We start from the raw sequence: 20,596 nt of genomic DNA on the forward strand, positions 1-20,596 counted from the left end.
GCAGAATCAAGCCTCCCTTCGCGAAGAAATGACCCAACTGAAAGGCACTGTTTAGGACCTCAAGGGAGGGATGACCCAAATGCTGAGCTTCATGAAAGACCTCAAGGATAAGCAAGACAAAGCTAAGGAGGTTCAGGATCAGTATGAAGAGGTGCCAAATGATGGCAACCCATTGTTAGGATATGTTCGAGGCCATGACCCTCACAAAACGAATGTTCATTCCTCTAAAAGGGTCGTCACAACCCAGGAAGAAGGAGAAGCCTCTCAAGAAGGATTTATTCCTGCTGCTCAGAAGGAAGGGACGTCTCGCACAGTTCGTATTCCTGTCAACAATCCTCTTAGGGATGAGGACTACTTGGATCTACAGTATGGGGACACTGATGCCACAAACCAAGTCCCTCAGCCCAAGCTGAACTCTACTAATTCTGGGGAGGATTCTAAGGATAGTGGACAAATCAAGGCATTGGAAGAGAGACTGGAAGCTGTGGAAGGGTATGATGCATTCGACGTGGATACTTTTGAAATGAGTTTAGTCCCAGATCTGAAAATTCCACACAAGTTCAAAGTTCCAAACTTTGAAAAATACAAAGGGCTCACCTGTCCAAGGAATCACTTGCGCATGTATGTGCGAAAGATGGCTGCTTATGCTCATGATCAAAAGCTGATGATTCATTTTTTTCAAGATAGCTTGAGTGGAGCATCGGTTGACTGGTATATGCAACTGGAGAAGTCTTACATCCGAAGCTGGAACGACCTTGCTAATACATTCCTGAAACAATACAAATACAATCTGGACATTGCACCCAATCGGATACAACTCCAAAATTTGTCACAGAAGAAAGAGGAATCGTTCAAGGAGTACGCCCAGAGGTGGAGGGAAATGGCTTCCCGAGTCCAACCTCCCCTGTTGGAGAAAGAACTTGTAGACATGTTTATGGCTACGTTGCAAGGACCATACTACGACAAAATGGTCGGAAGTGTATCCTCAGGATTTTCGGACTTAGTGGTTATTGGTGAAAGGATAGAGAACGGAATTAAGAATGGGAAGATACAAGGGGCATCATCTGGATCATATCAGTCAAAGAGGCCTGCTCCCACCTTCGCAAAGAAAAAGGAAGGAGAGACTAATGCAGTGGTGCATCAGGAAGCTAGACCTCCCATGTCATTCCCACCGCAACAAAACCGGTTTCAAGGAAGTCAAAGGAGATTCGATCCGCTACCTACTTCCAAGGAGGATATACTAAGATATCTGATAAATGAGTCCTTGGTAGAAATTAAACCATTGGCACCTCCTCTTCCAGGCAAGAGCACACCCAACTACAAAGCTAATGAAAGGTGTGAATTTCACGCCAATTCTCCCGGACACACATTGGAGAAATGCTGGGCGTTCAAACATATAGTCCAAGATCTGATAGAGTCAGGGGCAATCGCCTTTGACAAACCCAATGTGAAAACCAATCCTATGCCACACCATGATGGCGCAGTCAATGCAATTGAGGTTGTTACTGAGCAAGAATTGGTTCAACAAAGAAGTTCCCCCATAGACGCCCTTAAGAGGTATCTATTTACAAAGGGGTTCGTCTTAGAACACAATGAGGCTTTTAAGGACACTCTGCAGAGACTCATGGATCAAGGAGTGATTCAGCTGAAGGAACATTCTGAGGAAGAGTATGTAGCTATGGTGGAAAGAAACGAGCCTTTAATGATACCCACACAAGGGGCAAGAAAGCCATTATTCATCCCATGCTCTAGACCACCATTGATAATACCTACGCAAGAGCACACTAAGATCATCCCAATCAGAAGACCATATCCTTTGGAGAAGATGAAAGCAGTACCATGGGAGTACGAGGCTGATACCAATACTGCGGTGTCGAGCATTGTTGGACCTGGGGGCATGACCTGTAGTGGGCGCATATTCAAAACTGCGCAAGCACAACCGACGTCTAATGAAAAATTGACACAATCTGGTGATCAAGCTGTCGTGAGACCAAATAACGAGGCTGAGGATAAAGAAGCTAGCAATAAGGATGCTGAAGAGTTTCTTGCTTTGATCAAGAAAAGCGACTACAGGGTGGTGGATCAGTTGCATCAGACACCTTCTAAGATATCACTCTTATCGTCGCTGATACACTCCGAGAGGCATCGAGACGCCCTGATGAAGATTTTAAATGCTGCCCATGTAACTAAAGACATCACAGTCAATCAGTTTGACGGAATGGTGGCTAACCTAACTGCTGGGGCATGCTTGGGTTTCAGTGATCATGAGTTACCTCCATAGGGAAGGGCGCACAATAAAGCCTTACATATCTCTATACAATGTGGAAAGGCTCATCTGGCCAGAGTTCTGATTGACACAGGTTCATCACTAAACGTGATGCCAAAGGCTACACTGGATAAAATAGCTTTGGAGGGTCTTGTGGTTAGACCGAGTCGTCTGGTAGTTAAAGCATTTGACGGATCACAAAGTCCGGTGTTTGGAGAAGTGGACCTTCCTGTTATAATTGGTCCTCACACCTTCTGCATCAATTTCCAAGTGATGGAGATTGAACCAGCTTATACCTGCCTACTAGGGCGTCCTTGGATTCACGCAGCTGGGGCAGTCACTTCCACCCTCCATCAGAAGATAAAGTTTGTGGATGGAAATTCTATAGTGACCGTTAATGGAGAGGAAGACATATTCGTCAGTAACCTGGATGCATACAGGTACATTGAGGCCGGAGAAGGGGCACTGGAGACTGCATTCCAAGCATTGGAGATTGCAACTGCTGTCACACTACCTGTGGAGAAAGTGCGAAGGGCGGTAACTTCCTAGAGAGATCTACAAGACTTGAATGTAGAAGGCTGGGGCAAAGTACCGGAGATCTTAGAGAAGAAGGATTGCCTAGGGCTGGGATATCAACCATCAAAGGTCACAAGCACTGTGAAGGAGGAGCAACAATTCCCCCCGATTACGCAAACTTTCGTAACAGGAGGATATGAACATGTGGCTATGGTATCCAACAAGGATTCTAAAGAAGGAACGTCCAACTTCATCCGAGAGGTCAGACCAGGAGAACAACTTCAGAATTGGACAAGCCTAGAGATACCGGAGATAGTTTTTATTTCGAAGTAATTTGCTTTTGTGTGTTTTATTTCCCTTTCAAATAAAGAAAAACAGTAACGCTCATGCCTCGCCCGAAGCATAGAGTTGGTTTGTAAGGGCCCCATTTATTTCCAAGTTAAAAGTTTATTAATAAAATTGTCTTTGCATTTGGTATTGAAAACATTGTCTTTTCCCGCATTCATTTCCTTTTTTCAAAATGACAAATAAATTTATTGCACAAAAAGCACGTTCATATCTGCATACTAAAAACAAAACATAAAACATGTGCAGATCACCTTCTAACAATACCGATAATAATACTGCTGAAACTCTGTACAAACTCGAGGCTCTCGCTAATCAGTCCGAAGAAGGGGATGAGGAAGACGATGAACTTCCGGAGGAGTTGTCAAGGTTAATGGATAAGGAATCCAAAAGCATGCTCCGTCCTCAAGAGGCCATTGAAACTATAAACCTGGGTACAGATGAAGAACCCAAGAACATCAAAATTGGGGCGACACTGAATGAGGACGTGAAAGCAACACTAATCAAGCTCCTCCACGAATATGCAGAGATCTTTGCTTGGTCATATCGTGACATGCCAGGGTTGGATACGGATATTGTCGTGCATAGGTTACCGCTCAAAGAAGGATGTGCACCTGTCAGGCAAAAGCGCAGAAGAGTTCGACCAGATATGGATAGTAAAATCAGGGAAGAAGTGCTCAAACAGTTCGACGCCGGGTTTCTTGCTGTAGTTGACTATCCACCATGGATTGCCAACATAGTGCCAAATCCCAAGAAAGACGGGAAGGTACGCATGTGTGTGGATTACAGGGATCTAAACAAAGCAAGTCCAAAAGACGATTTTCCACTACCACACATAGATGTCTTGGTGGACAATACAGCGCAAGCGTCGGTGTTTTCCTTTATGGATGGGTTCTCCGGGTATAATCAGATCAAAATGGCTCCCGAGGATATGGAGAAAACAACCTTCATGACATCCTGGGGTACCTTCTGTTACAAGGTAATGCCTTTTGGATTGCGAAATGCAGGGGCAACATACCAAAGAGCCATGGTCACACTATTCCATGACATGATCCACAAGGAGGTCGAGGTATATGTAGATGATATGATTGCCAAATCTTGCACAGAAGAAGAACATATCACACACCTACATAAGTTGTTCGAGCGTTTAAAGAAGTTCAAGCTGAGGTTAAACCCGAACAAGTGTACATTCGGCGTAAGGTCAGGAAAGCTATTGGGATTCATTGTGAGCCAACGAGGCATAGAGGTTGATCCCTACAAGGTAAAGGCTATACAAGCAATGCCTGTTCCAAAGACAGAAAAAGAGGTGCGTGGGTTCTTGGGTCGATTGAATTATATCGCAAGGTTTATTTCACATCTGACGGCTACATGTGAGCCTATATTCAAGCTGCTCAAGAAAGATCAACCTATCAAATGGAATGACGATTGTCAGGTAGCTTTCGAAACTATAAAGAACTACTTGCGAGAGCCACCGATACTCTTACCTCCTGTACCAGGGAGACCACTAATCATGTACCTCACAGTTCTCGAGAGATCTATGGGGTGCGTACTGGGGCAACAGGATGAAACAAGCAGGAAAGAACACGCTATCTACTACCTTAGCAAGAAATTCATGGATTGCGAATCTCGATATTCACCATTGGAAAAGACATGTTGTGCCCTAGCATGGGCCTCCAAACGTCTAAGGCAATATATGCTGAACCATTCCACATGGCTGATATCGAGAATGGATCCTTTGAAATACGTGTTCGAAAAGCAGGCTCTCACGGGTAGAATTGCAAGATGGCAAATGTTGTTGTCAGAATATGACATACAATACGTCACCCAAAAGGCGATAAAAGGGAGTGTACTGGAAGAACATCTTGCTCATCAACCCATCGAAGAATATCAGTCTATGAAGTTCGACTTCCCCGATGAGGACATTATGCTGGTCAGAGACTACGAAATACCAGGACCCGACGAAGGACCCGAGCCGGGCTTGGTATGGACACTTACATTCGATGGTGCTTCAAATGCATATGGACACGGTATAGGTGCAGTCTTGACATCTCCAGACAATCGTCACTTACCTTTTACTGCAAGACTGTGCTTTGACTGCACCAACAATATCGCAGAATATGAAGCATGCATATTGGGGTTAGAAGCGGCAATCGATCTAAGGATTAAACTGCTTGAGGTGTACGAGGATTCAGCACTAGTAATCCACCAAGTCAACAAAGAATGGGATACTCGAGATTCAAAGCTGATCCCATATCGAGACCTTATACTGGAGTTAATGGCTGAGTTTGAGACAATCACTTTTACTCATATCCCAAGGGAAGAAAATCAAATGGCTGACGCATTAGCAACACTTTCCTCTATGTTCAAAGTGACCTGGCCAAACCACGAGCCACGAATAACGGTTAGACACTTTGATGAGCCCGCTTATTGCCTCACAATCGAGGAGCAGTCTGACAACAAACCATGGTACCACGATATCAAAAGGTACTTGGAGAAACAAGAATACCCGGAAAATGCCTCTACGATTGATAAAAACACACTAAGGAGATTGGCAGCTAAGTTCTTCCTGAGCGGAAATGTCCTATACAAAAGAAATTACGACTCGGTGTTACTAAGGTGTGCGGATAAAAATGAGGCCAAGGAGATTATCAGAGAAGTACACGAAGGAACCTTCGGAACTCATGCAAATGGATACTCAATGGCTAGAAAAATACTACGAGCGGGGTATTACTGGTTAACAATGGAAGCTGGCTGTTTCCAATATGCAAGAACATGTCACAAATGCCAGATTTACGCTGACAAAGTACATGTACCGCCAAATCCATTGAACGTTCTGAGTTCACCGTGGCCGTTCGCAATGTGGGGGATTGACATGATAGGGATGATCGAACCGAAAGCTTCAAATGGACACCGATTCATATTGGTTGCCATAGACTATTTCACCAAATGGGTCGAAGCTGCTTCTTACACCAACGTGACAAGACAAGTAGTCACTCGGTTCATCAAGCATAACATCATATGTCGGTATGGGGTTTCAAACAGGATTATCACCGACAATGGGTCGAATCTAAACAACAACATGATGAGGGAGCTGTGCGAAGAGTTCAAGATTGAGCACCACAATTCTTCACCATACAGGCCTAAAATGAATGGCGCTGTCGAAGCTGCAAATAAAAATATCAAAAAGATAATACAAAAGATGGTGAAAACATACAAGGATTGGCACGAAATGCTTCCCTTCGCCCTACATGGTTACAGAACCTCGGTGCGTACATCCACAGGAGCAACACCATTCTCCCTGGTTTATGGTATGGAAGCAGTCCTCCCTATCGAAGTGGGGATTCCTTCATTAAGAGTCATGGCTGACACAAAGTTAGAGGAATCGGAATGGGTAAAAACTCGTTTCGATCAGCTTAATCTCGTTGAAGAAAAGCGACCGACGGCTTTATGTCACGGGCAACTCTATCAGAAAAGGATGAAAAAGGCGTTCGATAAAAAGGTCCGTCCTCGAACTTACAAAGAAGGTGACATTGTTCTCAAGAAAATACTATTACCTCGACTTGACGCCCGTGGAAAATGGACACCGAACTACGAAGGTCCATATAATGTAAAAACGGTGTTCTCAGGAGGAGCATTAGTTCTCACTACAATGGATGGGGACGAGCTACCGCACCCAATCAATTCTGATGCGGTCAAGAAATATTACGCCTAGTAAAGGCGGGATTGCTGGTCATAAGCTGAAGACAGACTACGAAGGATAAGGATTCGTACAATCATCTACTTCTAAGATCGAAGGATTACTGGGACCCTTGATAACAAAGGAGCAACGACAGTATTAATGTCATTTCTATTTGTCATTTTCTTTTCTTGCATTTTTGTACACTCGCCAATTCAAGGCAATATCAATAAAAGTTTCTTTTATTGCATACCGCGTTTTCTCTCATTTCAATACCGTTTGCAAAGGTTAAATTATTTTCATAAGCATTAACATGGGTTTAACATGGTAAACTTACAAACTTTCAATACAAAAGCAATAGGATAAAACTGCGAAATCTCCGGAAGGCTACATATGCCCTACGCTGCGATCCCTCAGATCTAATATAACTCTTTCACAAAGGATAATATCAATGGATCATGCAAATACAATCCGAGCCAGGATTCACAAATACTTCAAAAGGGGGTTAAACAAAGGCAATAGGTGATAAGGAGATGAGGTGTTGGAGTTATCATACATACTCATTTGCATACACGCAACATCTACATGTGTAAATATTCATACATATACATCATACAAACAACAGGGGCATGCGCATAATGCATAAGCATGGTGCATACGCATTTACAAAACAAACTTCTATACAGGTAAACTCGCCCGAACTAGGGTAAGCAATCCTAATGGTACAGGTGAATTTGCGATAACCCTCGCAGATGATCCTAAATGGTGCAGGTGAAGTTGCTATAAGCATAGCAAGTTAGCCTAAATGGTGCAGGTGAAGTTGCTATGAGCATAGCAAATTAGCCTAAATGGTGCAGGTGAAGTTGCTATAAGCATAGCAAATTAGCCTAAATGGTGAAGGCGAAGTTGCTATAAGCATAGCAAATTAGCCTAAATGGTGCAGGTGAAGTTGCTATAAGCATAGCAAATTAGCCTAAATGGTGCAGGCTAAGTTGCTATGAGCATAGCAAATTAGCCTAAATGGTGCAGGTGAATTTGTCCGAAGCAGGGCAAATAATCCGAATGGTGCAGGTGAATTTGTCCGAAGCAGGGCAAATAATCCTAATGATGCAGGTGAGCTTGTCAGAGCTATGACAGGTAATCCTATCGGTGCAGGTGAGCTTGCTAGAGCTATAGCAAGTGATCCTACTGGGGTTCACAAACTACGAGAAACTTACTAAAATTATAGTAAGTGAGGTTCATAAACTACGAAAGCTTGCTAGCACTATAGCAAGCTAATCACGCAACTAACGGTAAGTCCTCGCTATGTAAGACTCAGGCTTTAGCAGGACGATTCTCTCACTCACACTCAAGCACGATGTAAATTTAGGGGTCTTCCATTATTTAATAATTCTTCGATTCGAAAAGCGTGAGACCTGCGTATTCTCACGCCGTTCAATCCAAGATAATTAAATAGGGGCAGCTGTCATACCCCAAAATTTACCCGGTACAATTCCCATTTTAATTTATTAAGGGTATTAAAAATTAGGAGCCATAGGGTTTAATATACCTATTATTAAACTCACTCTCCTATAATATTCCCTTATAAATTTGTTTAAAATAGAATGAGGTGTTGATAGTAAAAAGTTCGTGATCCAATTTACTTTGGCCCATTTATTCCATGTAACCATTCTATTATCCTTTTATTTTTATTTGATATTATTAAATTATTAAAATATTAATTGATATTAATATTTTGAATAATTAGTAGTACTAAGCTTAATAATCTAATTTGCAATTGTCATAAGTGATTAAATGGTTAATTAAAATAATTAATAGATTAATTAAGATTATTAGCTATTAAGTGGTTAGTTGAATAATTAAATAATTTAAGCAAGATCATTAAGTTTTGGTTGTTGGACTGTTATTGCTGGGCCGAAAAAGAGAACAAAGGGAGTTGGGCCGGTTCGTTTTCGCACATGGGCCAGGGATAGTGAACCGGGTCAAACCGACCCGGCCATTATTCATCATCCCCTTCCCACCTCCATGGCCGCCGCTGCAGACAACACACAAACCCTAGTTCCCAACAATTACCCAGGCCCATGGAATTGAATCACAAACAAATCTTCAATCAATCTCAAACAAAAATCAAATCAAATCTTAACTAAACAAGATTAAATCTTCAAACACAATAAAAAAAGAAATTCAATCAAATATAATTTTTCATTTAAACAGAAATCAATTCGTTTACAGATTCGAATCAAATCCTAAAGCAAACAAAAACCTAAATAATCTAATCTTTCTAAACTAAGATTTAACCTAAGCCTATAAGAACTAATTGAAGAAACAGAAGAGAGGGTCGAAAAATTTTCTGGAGAACTGGAGCGCCATCACTTCGCCTTCGTCCTCACGCCTGCGAAAAAAGAGAGAAGACGGAGATTAGATCGGAATCTGGAGCATACACGTTCCTGAATTCAAGAAAGTAAGGTAACAGGTCTCGACTTAGCTTAGGATTTGCCTTCGATTCCGTACTTGCGTGTTTGATTGTTTGATTTTTCTGGAAAAGACTAGGGTTTGGCTTAGGGTTGGGGATGAAGTTCATCACACCCAGATGAACTTCATCGCATCTGGGTTGATCTTAGGTGAAAGTTCATACGAGTTAGGGTTAGGATTCAAGTTGGGTTGAATTTGTGGGGTTTTGCTTGAAGCCTGGGCGCGAAGAAGATGAAGATCGTGATGATCTTCATCCGGTTATGGTTATTCCTGGGTTTCAGAGGGTATCGAACGGTGGTTGGTGGTGGCCGACGGCGAGATGTTGGCTGTTTTCTGGGTTTGTGCAAAAGAATGAGAGAGCAAGTGGGAGAGAACGAGAGAGGGTATGAGTCGGGGTATGACATTTCTTTTTTTTGTTGTTTTAATCAAATCTTTCCCTCACCGTCGGATGGGCGCCATGTGGCTTCTCATAGCCACTTGGCATGCATACCGAACATGATTCGGTGCCTCCCCTTTTACCATATGCCTTCAACCAACAAGGCATGCAGACCTTTGGATAATAGTGCGTTAGATCAAAGGGGCCTGAATCCCTGAGAGCCCACCGAACCATGCACCAGCGTCACGCAGGATCCGGACGGATCCTCAACCGTTTGGGCCTGACCCAGTCACTATTAACACCCCAAAATTGATGCCCCTTCATAAACAATACACCCTGCGAATAAAAAGAACATAATACTAATGGACCCAAACCCATGCTTCGTTAGCAAATGTACACCCCTGCGAGACAAATAAAATAAATTTAATTAATTTCTAAAATTTGCTAATTGCTTTTTAAACTAACTAATTAAATTTCTAAAACTTGTTAACTGTTTTCTATAATTAACTAATCAAATTTCTAAAATTCATTAATTGTTTTTTCTTATAACTAATTAATTAAATTTCTGAAATTTGTTCAATTGCTTTATTGATGACTTAATTTCTCCTCGAACCGACTAAACCCATTAGTCGTAGTAGACGAGAAATAAATTATTCTGATTAATTTATAACTTAATTAAACTCTTATTAATTATCTCCTCGACCCGACTGAAGCTATCAGTCGCTTTAGAGGAGAGATACAAATATACAAATTAAAATACATTTTAATTTGCTGCCCGCGATGATCAATCTATCGATCTGAGCAATCAGCAATGCCCGTAATCCGTTAGCTATACTGACCAAACCTATTGGTCACCGCATCTAACGGTGCCAAATCAAATCAGGGTTGTATGCCAAACCTCAAAACATTTTTCCACATTCAAATCAATTTCAAAACTATGACAGGCCATTCAAAAAGCCTTTAAACAAATTTCAAACCACAAATTCAATCCTAAGGCGTACAACCCTGTGCCCGAACTACGTTGACTCTGATCCTCCATAAGGAGGTACGTAGGCACTTGGTAACAAGGCGAGTCTCCCCCCTAAAAATATCAATTCACTTTCAAATCTTAATTCTTACCCTTTTCAATTCATTAGCTATAAACCTCATAACTGTTGCCATAAACCTTATCTTTACAATGTTAGCCTTTAGGAAAGGGTTGAGGGTGCCTAACACCTTCCCACAACCTGATTATAATAACTTACCCTGAATCTCATATCTGCGTAGGGTTCCTATTCGCCCTTCAGAATAGGTGGCGACTCTAAACTTTCAATTTTAAGGCAGGTTGCTACAGTGTGTAAGCAAGATATATTAGATAGGAGAACTAAGGACACGAGTCAAAAGACTCGACAAAAGAAATTACCGACCAAATGAACTTACGATAAAAATAACAAATGTTGTTTGCTAAATTCATAAAAATTGCAATTGGGGTGGGTAATTTTGCCGTAAAAACCACCTCAAAACCATAATCTTAATACCCCATATGATATCCAAAACATTTCATTTATCATTCCAGAAAATAATGTCGTTTCTAACTAACCACATATTCAAATTTCTATCAATACCAATTAAATCGATCTACCAAGAAGAAGTGGAGCTATAGAATTCATATGGATATCTACATTAAGCACCTTCATATTAATAACTCCATACCGAGGTCGTAACGAATTATACCAAAGAGAGTCCGAACCTTTCAAAACTCTCCATCTCCATTTGGTAAGGAGGGCTACATTAAATACATCAATTATTCTAATACCAATCCCTCCTTTATTAATGGGTAAACAATGTCCTTCCAACCCACCCAATAAATTCTTCTCTTCTCCTCCGATCCTCGCTACAAAAAATTACCTTTAAGCTTCTTAATTTCTTTCACAATTTTTAACGGCATTTTAAAAAAGGACAAGGTAAAAATAGAAAGAAAACACAAAACCAATTTGAGAAGGGTAATCCACCCACTAAGATTTAGATATCGATTTTCCACCACATAAAGGCGCCTCTTCTATTTGTCCAAAAGCGGTTTCCAAACCTTAACTGCCAAACCAGTTGGTTCCAAAAGCAGTTGTGATTCTTTCAAACAATAATTGCCACGTCAGTTGGCTCCCTAGTCGACCCTCCATCGATGGTAGATAATTAAAGCATCAAGACACTTGACATTAATGTCTCTAAATGCTTGGTTTAATGTTCCTAAACACTTGGTTAATGTCTCATAACCCTGAAGTCCCCTTCATTGTGACATCCTTCATTGACTTTTCTTTAGCTGAAAATTCCCAATGTAACACCACGCCAGTTTAATAAAAAATGAAGCACAGTGAAACCGCATCGTGGCATAATTTCTTCGATCCAAAACCCCAAATTAAATGAAATTTGATGCAACTGAAAAGGGTTCAGAATTTGATCATTGAGAGACGACTATAGAGTTGCTAGAGTTGCTAGAGTTGCTGAGGTTCAAAATTGATTGTCTTTTACCATTGGAGTAGCTTTTTTACCTTGTATTTAATGCATTTCTTTTTAAGAAGTTCAACTATAAATGTTTTTACCACAAGCAACTAACTTTATTTAGATTAGACTTTTGGAGATAAATTTATCTTAAATTGCTTAACTTTTTCAATTTGTTGAGGACTTCATGGATTTGATATCTATTATTATTCAACAACTTAAGAAAAACAACTAGACCTAATTATGTTGTTCCGCGTGTGATATATCTAGACATTGGTTGTTTGTTGATTCGTGATATTAGGAATCAATGGTCGATAAAACATGCTTAAGTTGTTTTTTTTAAGGCAAAATATATTAATAAAGGAGCATAAACTGCGCAAATCAGAACAAGTAGAGGAAAAATAAAGCAATCCTCAGAAAAGAAGAAGCAGAAAAAATTACACTGCCAATTGCAACCTAGCCTAAGTAAAGCAACGGGTTTTTCCTAGGGGTGTACAAAATATATGGTTGTGATGCCCAAATCCATAACCAAACCTAAATCACTTTTAAATATCTGGATATAATTGAATGGTTATTAACCGGTTTAGTTATTAATGTCCAACGAGGGGACTAGGGGGACAAGGGGGGCTAAGGGGGTCGTCGAGAACCTTCCCAACGGATTCAAACAATTCCAGATTGCGGAACTAGCGGTCATAGGGGTCAGGAATAGAATAATTTTAATGTCTTTTAAAAATATTATCGTTTTTCCCGTATTTGTAATCTTTGTCCTGTATTTCTCGTATTTGTAATGTTTTTCCTGTATTTCCCGTATTTGTAATGTTTCTTCCTTATTTATATCATTAAATACTACCTCCGCATGTCTAATTATTTATTTAATAGTTTTATTTAAAATATGTTAAAACAATTTAAAAAAGAAACAAAAAAAATTAAAAAAAAAAAAGAAACTACACATAGGCGCCACCCCAGGTGGCTTATTAGTTCTGGATGAACTATGGTGCCACCCCAGGTGGCGCATAAGAATAAGGTTTTGTGAATAGGCGCCACGGGAGGTGGCTCCTATGTGTAGGCCACCTCCCAAACCTGGTCATCCAGGTAATTTTCCCCAAAACGTGGTTTTTTAGGTAATTTTTTTTAAAACCTGGTTATTTGAATTTTTTTCTTTGGTTATCCATTCATATAATCCGGATATAATTAAATGGTTATTAATCGGTTAAATTATTTTGGATTCGGTTATAATCCGGTTATTATTCAAATCCAAATATTTTAATTCTTAAAATAAAATATTTTTTTTGAAAAAAAAAACGGGAAATTTATTTTTCAAAATTGGATTTTTTTAAAAAACCGGTTATATAATCATAACCAAATTTATAACCGGTTTTATAACCAGTTTTGATTAAAATGTGGTTATGGTTATAAATTCAAACCATTTAAATGGTTTTAAAATGGTTATGGTTATGGTTTGGTTTTTGAAAATAACCAACCATGCACACCCTTAGTTTTTCCTAAACTTGTAAAAACTACAGTTGGATTGCTTAATTTTCCCAATGAACTTCTTAAAATGTGAATTGGCTTAAAAAATTAGGGAATTGTGATTGAAGAAGAGGTTTGTGTACCCATAAATTGAGTGTAAATATGTCGTTAACTCATCATGATTAATATAAAGATTCAATTGTAGTGGTTAGATGGAATTCAAGAGCAATGAAAGATAAAGTATTCAAAAATGTTCTAGTTATTTTTAATGAACACTTTCAACCAATGCTATTTTTATTTCTTCTCTCCCATGTTATATGTTCTACTTATCCTATTTGTTAATGTTACAAAAATTATTAGTTTCTATAATGGGCTTAGATTATTTTGTTTACATATTCGGCTTTATCTGTATGGGCCTTACATACAATAGCATATATATATTGGTGTAATGTACTGTAACTTGGTTAAGTCAATTAATTCACTATTCATTCTTTCTATTCAAATTGTTCCCGCTTAATGGCTTCTTCTTCCTTTTTGCTCTGTTATTGTTCTTGTTCATTCTCAACATCTAACATGTAATATGGTATCAGAAGTTACAACACTGCATTCATCCTCATCCCTGCATTTTTAATCATCTCTCATGGCTTCCGATAGCGATTCTGACTCTACCCACACCACTAATGTCATAAACAATTCCCAAGATCCATCCATGAACCCTAGAAACCCTTATTATCTTCATCCGAGCGAAAACCCTGGAGCAACCATTGTAGCACCGCCGCTAGATGACACCAATTATCATAATTGGAGTCGTTCCATGAAACGTGAATTGACCTCCAAGAACAAAGTCTCCTTCATCAATGGTTCTCTTCCAAAACCTGCTGATTCCGATTCCAATTCTGAGCTATGGGAGCGTGCAAACAGCATGGTGATTTCTTGGATCAAGAGGACTCTTTCACCACACATAGCGCAAAGTACGATTTGTTTCGATTCAGCTTACGATCTTTGGGAAGATCTTCGAGAAAGATTTACAAAAGGTAACCATTTCAGATTTTCCGATTTACTTCGCGACATTCATTCCATACAGCAAGGTGATAGATCTTTATCAACATATTTCACCGATTTAAAGATTCTACGGGATGGATTGGAAGATTTAAGACCTACCCCTTCTTGTTCTTGCCCAATCCCCTACACATGTGGATTATCCAAAGCTGTTCGCAATTTCAAACAAATTGAGTATGTGACCTGTTTTTTGAAGGGATTGAATGACAATTACCAGAATATTCGCACACAGATTTTGCTCCTTGATCCCCTACCACCCTTAAGTCGCGTTTACTCATTGGTAGCACAGCAACAAGTTCCCACCATACCAAACTCTACCATTCTTTATGCTGGTGGTAACAATTACAAAGGAAAAGGTCGTGGCACAACTAAAACTTCCATGGTTTGCACCAACTGCAGCAAGACTAATCATACAATAGAAACTTGTTACTTCAAGCATGGATTCCCACCGGGCTATCGCAACAAGAATACCAAACCTACCACAGATCAGAAACAAAACCCTTCCACAACCCCTACAACTGAGACTATGCCATCAATCTCAAGAGAAGAATACCAACATCTACTGAATCTCCTTCAACAAACTCGCAAGGACACACCTAAAGACGACAAGACTGCTATCTCAGGTATGAACATCTCAGGTAATGCATTATCTCATAACTCTACATGGATTTTAGACTCGGGTGCTTCTCACCACATATGCCCTCTCATTAATTGTTTCTCTTATTTGCATAATATCACACCTGTTCCTATTAAACTTCCTAATGGCACTCAACTATCTGCTCATTACTCTGGAACTGTTTGCATTAATAGATATATTACCTTGCACAATGTCTTTTACATACCCCAATTTAAGTTCAGCCTCATATTTGTTTCTAAACTATGCCAAAACCCCAATTTCAGTGTCATTTTCTTACACAATTCCTGTTATATACAGGATTTGTCTACCAAGGAGAAGATTGGCCAAGTCACTCTTCTTAACAACCTTTGTATTCTGCATAGACTACATAATGCTGAGACTTGTTTTTCAATTCCATGTAATAATGTCACTATTGACAATTATGTATCTGCTGCCATTCCTTTATGGCACCATAGTTTAGGGCACCCTTCTAATGAAATCTTATCCCAAATGTCTAAATTCTTTAATTCTATTACATTTCAAAAACATACTCATTGTCATACATGCCATTTATCTAAGCAATGCAAATTACATTTTCCCACAAGTCAAACCATATCCATTAAATGCTTTGATCTTGTCCACATGGACATTTAGGGACCTCTAGCCATTCCCTCCCTAGATGGTTTCCAATATTTTTTAACTATAGTAGATGATTTCACTAGGTATACATGGGTTTTTCCTATGCACAATAAGAGTGAAACCAGACAGCATATCCATAATTTTATCACATATTGTAAAACTCAATTTTCCTCTAACATTAAAATTATAAGAAGTGACAATGGCCAAGAATTCCTTATGAACAAATATTACACTTCACTTGGCATTATACACCACAGGAGCTGTGTTGAAACTCCTCAACAAAATTCTGTTGTGGAGAGAAAACATAGACATTTACTCCAAGTAACTAGATCCTTACTATTTCATGCCAATCTCTCTAAACCTTTTTGGTCTTTTACTCTTTGTCATGCCACATACCTCATTAATAGGCTATGCAGCCCCACCATTCAATACAAAACACCCTATGAGATGCTCTTTCATATTCCCCCTTCTCATGATCATCTCAAAACTTTTGGTTGCCTAGCTTATGCATCTACTTTAACAAGACAAAGAGACAAACTTGACCCTAGAGCTACTAAGTGTATCTTTCTTGGTTTTACCCTTGGCATCAAAGGTTATCTCCTATTTGATCTCAAAACCAGATCTTTGCTCACATCTAGAAACACTATTTTTCATGAAGATATATTTCCCTTCACACCTCCTCATCCATCTCAAACCAATTACCAATATCAAGGGCCTACTGACAATTCCACAATTCCATTCCTTTTTGACATAGAACATCCAACCATCTATACTCCCACTCAAACCAATTCTGATGACAATAACCATAAAACTAATAATGATATTTCTATTACTCATGACAATACACAGCTTCCTGCACCAAATCACAATAACACTACTAATGCTGATAACACTAATAATGACAATACTGCTACCCTGCCTGACACTGATAACAATGACACTGCAAGACAATCTAATCGCATAAGATCTGCCCCTCCATATTTAAAGGATTTTGTTTGTACTACTGCATATTCATCACCATTATATGACATTTCCAAATTTCTCACATATAATCATATAGCTCCTGCTCATCATGCATTTATTTCTGCCATTACATCTGCATCTGATCCTTTAACATACAAAGAGGCCAGCAGTCATCCTCATTGGATTAAGGCCATCAATGATGAACTCCATGCTTTAACACTCAACAAAACATGGATCATCACTCCTCTTCCCCCAGGTAAGAAGACTATAGGATCTAAATGGGTTTTTAAAACTAAATTAAACTCTGATGGCACACTTGAAAGATATAAAGCCAGATTAGTAGCACAAGGTTTTAAACAAATTGAAGGTATAGATTTTTTTCACACTTTTTCTCTGGTTGCAAAATTAACTACTGTAAGAAACCTTCTTGCCCTTGCTGCTTCATTCAATCTTTTTCTGTTTCAACTGGATGTTCACAATGCATTCTTACATGGAGATTTAGATGAAGAGGTATATATGTCCATTCCTAAAGGCATGACTACCTCTTCCCCTAACCATGTATGTAAGCTTCTCAAATCTCTTTATGGCCTTAAACAGTCTAGTAGGCAATGGTTTGAAAAGCTTTCTACTGTTCTTCTAACCAACAGATTTAAACAATGCTCATGTGATCATTCCCTTTTTATTCATACTTCTAAAACTTCATTTACCTTTATACTTATTTATGTTGATGACTTACTGATTGCAGGTAATGACATAGATCTCATAAACCAAACAAAACAATTACTGCATCAGAATTTCAAACTGAAGGACCTAGGCCCAGTCAAGTACTTTCTTGGACTGGAAATCGCTCGCAACACTTCAGGCATCAACATAAATCAGAGGAAGTATACTCTTGATTTATTATCAGCCACAGGATTACTCGCCTGCAAACCGGCTTCAACACCAATGGCACGTGACACAAGATTATCTTCCATAATAGGATCTCCTCTATCTGACTCAACCAAATATAGAAGGCTAGTTGGACAACTGATCTACCTACTCAATACGCGTCCAGATATAGCATACGCAGTTCAGCAACTCAGCCAACACATGAGCTCCCCTACAGACACTCATTACAATGCTTCCCTTCGCGTACTACGTTACTTAAAATCATCACCAGGACAAGGACTACACTTCCCCAGCAAACAACAGCTACAAATCAAGGCCTTCTCCGACTCAGATTGGACCACATGTCCAGATACTCGTCGCTCCATTACTGGCTTTTGTATCTATCTAGGAGACTCCCTTGTTTCGTGGAAATCTAAGAAGCAGCCTACAGTCTCACGCAGCTCAACAGAAGCAGAATACAGATCCATGGCTGCCCAGTATGCGAGATTCAATGGATCACTAATGTCCTAAAAGACATGAGGATCCCATTTCAAACACCTGCAAACCTTTACTGTGACAATGCATCAGCCAGACATATAGCGACTAACTCTTCCTTCCATTAAAGAACAAAACATATTGACCTTCATTGCCACTTGGTCAGAGAAAAACTACAACAACAATTATTCCACCTCCTTCCTGTCAGTTCACAACAGCAACTGACGGACGTTTTTACCAAACCTCTCGACACTTCTCCATTCTTGACAAACATTGCTAAGCTTGGTCTACATTCTATATACCCCAAGTTTATTGGGGGCTATTAGTTTCTATAATGGACTTAGATTATTTTGTTTACATATTGGGCTTTATCTGTATGGGCCTTACATACAACAGCATATATATATTGGTGTAATGTACTGTAACTTGGTTAAGTCCATTAATTCACTATTCATTCTTTCTATTCAAATTGTTCCCGCTTAATGGCTTCTTCTTCCTTTTGGCTTTGTTATTGTTCTTGTTCATTCTCAACATCTAACATCTAACATGTAATAAAAATTAACTTAAATAAACAATTGTTAAGTTGAAATTATAACGATCATTGAAAATACAAACTTATAAATATTATTATTTAGCAGATCAATAACCATCACCCAAAAAAGAAATAAAAAAAATCTTCCGAACTCCAAGGTGGTTTAAATTAGTGTTTAAGCCATTGGTTTGTAATATGATTGTCAAATACAAATAAAAAGGATAGAGGTATAAACCGCTCAGCTGGCTATCAAATAATATTCCTCACTGTATTAAAAATAACAAGTAAAATCATTAAGAATTAGTTCATGTTCTAAAGATATTAAAACATGTTTGGATAATCACACTATAAGATAGAGAATTAAATACTATACTAACCTATGCAATTTTCTCTTATTCATGGACATTTCAAAAATCAAGCACCCGTCAATGAAATAATAAATACCTTTAACCCTAATTTTAAATTTTTTGGTTTTACAAATGGACTTTATTGAGTTATTTTGTTTCAACATTGCAAAATCTCCCAAAAGCAAGTGAGAGATATAATTGAATGTGCAGAAATGTTAAAAAAGGTGAGGCTAGAGTAAGTCAACTAGCAAATATAAATTAAGATGAATTCTGTAAGATTCTATATTTTGTTCAATGTAAGAAAAGAAACCTTTGGTCACTAAATTCAGGACTGGGAAGGTAATGAATTTGGTGTACTATGGATGTTCAGTGCTGATTAAACTCCAAGAGTTCCCCCAAACACTTCATGGAACAACAACTATCCTTAATTTGTATTAACTAATTGTCTATTCTATGAAGCGTTCGGAGAAACGCCAAGAGAAAATCAACAAATATTTATTCAGCTAGACATAGTTCACTAGCTTCTTGTCTTGGTTAAACAATGAATGGCCAGTCTCTATATATAACTGTTGAGAGAGTGTGTTGAGAAGACTAAAAGAGAAATGAATCTTTGTGATGACAAAAATAAAGTTAGTGTACCGCAATGGAGAATGAATATCGTAAGGATGTCTGGAAAGAAAATTAATCTTTGAAATGAATTTGGTCACAATTGTGGGAAAAATGAGAATGCAAGAGAATAAATAACATTGGTCATGAATTTCTTTAGCTTTTCGAATAATAATTTATATATGCTAAGGGATCTATTTAAAGTCATTTTCGTGTGACCCTTGCTCCAACTTATTTCATCATATAATCAAATCTCATATTAAGTTCAATCACTATATCGGATACTGTTTTGCCAGAAAGTTTCTACCCTTTTCCAAGTCTAGGTTCACAGCAAACTTGGCACTTTATGATCCTACTTTGCAGAATTTTAAATAAAAATAAAAATGGAAGTTTAGATGAGTTAGCTTTGAGAGCTCGCAAAAGATGAATGTTTAAAAAGGGGTGCAGTTATCGTGCATAGATAAAAATCTATGCACCATGCATAGATTATTGTGGACTCTTGGATCATTGGATCAAATTCTAAACATCAATTGTTATTACTCAATACTCACCACTCAATACTCAATACTCACCACTCAATACTCAATACTGGATTAAAAACATAATCCAATGGCTTATGTAGGCTTGTGCATGGTGCATAAGTAAAATTCTTATGTATATTAGCTAAGCCCTTTAAAAAGCTTTAGTTGTTACTTTTAGTTTGAACTCATATATTAGTATAGAATGAGTGTGCTTTTTTTCTTCTTCATATTTTAAACGATCTTAGGTCCAACCGTTTGTTGAGAAAACTTTGAAGTAACAAGGTTCGAAGGGGTATTTTTTTTTTTAAGCTAGAGATATATTGAAAGGAGAACCCAAGTTCTCAAACCAAGTTAC

This window comes from Vicia villosa, linkage group LG2 (genome assembly GCF_029867415.1).
Source record: "Vicia villosa cultivar HV-30 ecotype Madison, WI linkage group LG2, Vvil1.0, whole genome shotgun sequence".
NCBI classification, from domain to species: domain Eukaryota; kingdom Viridiplantae; phylum Streptophyta; class Magnoliopsida; order Fabales; family Fabaceae; genus Vicia; species Vicia villosa.